Below are 2,840 nucleotides of genomic sequence, written 5' to 3' on the forward strand. Positions count from 1 at the left end.
CAATTTTCAACTTTAATCTGGATCTTATAGGTACGAAAAAGTGCATTTATAATAGTATTATGGAGTATTGCGTCTTACCATAAGCTATATAAATTTTATGCATGTGATAATACACAAAAAAAAAAAAAAAAAAAAAAAAATTGATGCATGCTGTGATATTTTGTTATTGGTTAACAAACACTGCTTGATACTGGTTTTGTTAAACTTATTATCTCAATTGCTCAGTTGTGTCTATTCATGATCATAGCCCACGCTTAGTGGATGCCAAAAAGTAAAGCTCCTCTTATTACCATCCTCCTCCACCCTCCCCGCTCCCCTCTCCCCTCTCCCCTCTCCCCTCTCCCCCTTCCTCTATTAGAGTTAGATTTAAAAGCATGTCAATTTGGAACTGAAATTGAATATCGAAATTGATTAAGAACCATATCCCTTAAATTAAACACACCAAATAGTATAGATATGGGCTTTATATGGCTTCTAGTACAATTTTAAATCTTATTATCATCTTCTTTTTTTGCTGCATCCACTAGTAAAACTGAAGACGATTCACTATATGATGGAAGAAAAGATACAAGGTGAGATCTCTCAAGAACACCCAAAAATGTAGCAAAAATTCTCACCCAAAGACCCTAATTTGAAAATCTCCAAATCACTATGTTTTTCTTACTTCCACAACAAGACAATAAACATATAAATAGTTCTCCAAGTCGGATTGATCCATCAAGTCGCAACGGCATGGGCCCAAGTCCTCTGCTATCATCACAGACCTCAGAGAAAATATCATTCGGATTATTAGAAAAAATGTTGTGAACGGGGTCAATAAAATGGTACAATAATTCAAGAAACACATAATAAAGATATTTATGCAAAATTGTAATACGCTCGTGGATAAATGCAATTTCTAAAACACACTAGGATAATTGGTTGGATAGTGAGAGCGGACCTTGTTGCAACGATAAAATTGTTCCATTGTGACCTAGTGATCGTGGATTAGAGTTAAGAAACATTTTTTTTACCTTGAAGTGAGGGTAAGATTGCATACATTATGACCCTCATTAGACTCCGCAGCGACGGGCCTCATACATTAGGTACACCATTTTCATTTTTTAATAATTGATTGGGTTCAAATATGCAGGAAACACAATGATTATCCTGAGATTTCCTTAGTGTTTTTTTTTTTCACAGATTTGGAATGGCCGACAGCTAAATAGTGACTTGAGCAACAATTTAACTTTTATTTTTATTTTTTATTAAAAGACTGGTTGGTATTAAATTATATTTCTTATATATCCACTTCATGGAGGATTCTTTTTGGTTATCTTAAAATGCGGTAGATGGATGGACGGTTAGGACCCGATAGCTAAGGTGGATGCTTTTATTTACTCGGTTTGAGCTAGTGGCTTAAGTTCCATTCTTGCAGAGAGACTGTTCCAATGTATGAACTCCTTGTGTGCAGGGCAGTGGGAAGATTTTTGTTAAAGATCAGCAAAGAATATTATTAGAATAGAATGAATGCAGTACATAATGATATCATAGAAGAAAAGACAATTAATGAAACTCAATTATCCTAACACTGCTTGATACCTCTTTTGAAATTCATCTAGTTCACTTCAAAATTCAGACCTGGCCTCACAAGAAAAAATCCAGACTAGTCCTGGTGGTTGTGAAATCTGCAGGTGATAGTGCAGACTCTCGCCTTCTATTACCAATTTCACATCAAGCTCCACATCAAGAAGCTCATATATGCATGCCCTTCTCTTGCTGGCTAACATAAGAGGGGTGTACTAGTAAATCTAGCTCTCTCCGGTGGTAAACATATATAGGTGATTCTTAGTAATGGAAGATACTGGAATTGAATAAGAGACATTTAAATTCAAAATGGAAGGGCTGATAAACAGTTTCTCCAACGTCAATTCTTGTATTGAACCTTAGAATCCCATGCACTGGATTTCTCCTGTGTTGTGTCGTCAATCTGTAACATCTTTATGGGATATATCATCACGTTTGTGTAGTTTAGAAAAGTGATGTAACCATTTTTAGTTACCTAAAATACCCAAGAAGAAGTCCAAGAGATGATAGGTTTGGGAGAAATAAAAAGATAATTTCATGTGCTAATAAAAACTAAAAAAATTGCTCCACTCACTTTTTATGAAAAAAAAAAAAGAAATCCAATAACGATCCGGATTGGCCTCGATCGCATTCTCTTCGGTAGACTTACCCTTATTTTAATAAAAATTAAAAAAAAAAATCAATTTTTTTCATAGGTTTAAAAATGGTAGCTAAAAGGTTCGAATGTGAGACTTCCTAGTGAACAAGGGATTTTTGTAGTTGTTACAAGCAAAAAAAAAAAATCACTTTTTATTATGTTTTCACCCTTGAGCCTTGCTTGTGTATTAGGGTCACATGGGTTAAGAATGGGAATCGATCAAGATCAAGATCAATACCAATCCAATCCAGCCAATACTAACCAATCCGATTTGAATTTTTAGAACCATCGTTCCTCCTATGTTAGGGGTACCACTATAGATTTAAAGTGGTGGTAACCAGCTCATGCTAGATCCTAGTTATCAATTCGGCCGAATAATTCACGAATTATTCGGCCAAACCGATTTTTTTCGAATTAAATCAAAAATTCGGATCGAAACCGAATTAAAAATAAAATTCGGTAAAAAACGCGCTTTTTACTAATTTGAATTTAAAACGTGAATAATTCGGCCCGAACCGAATTAAAATGAATTATTCGGTACACTTAAATAGTATTTAAAAAAATAAAAAAAAATAAAAAATAAAAAATAAAACGTCATATATGAAACCCTCGGTACTCACCACCGAAATAGTTTTTT

This window comes from Macadamia integrifolia, chromosome 9 (assembly GCF_013358625.1).
Source record: "Macadamia integrifolia cultivar HAES 741 chromosome 9, SCU_Mint_v3, whole genome shotgun sequence".
Taxonomy (NCBI): Eukaryota; Viridiplantae; Streptophyta; class Magnoliopsida; order Proteales; family Proteaceae; genus Macadamia; species Macadamia integrifolia.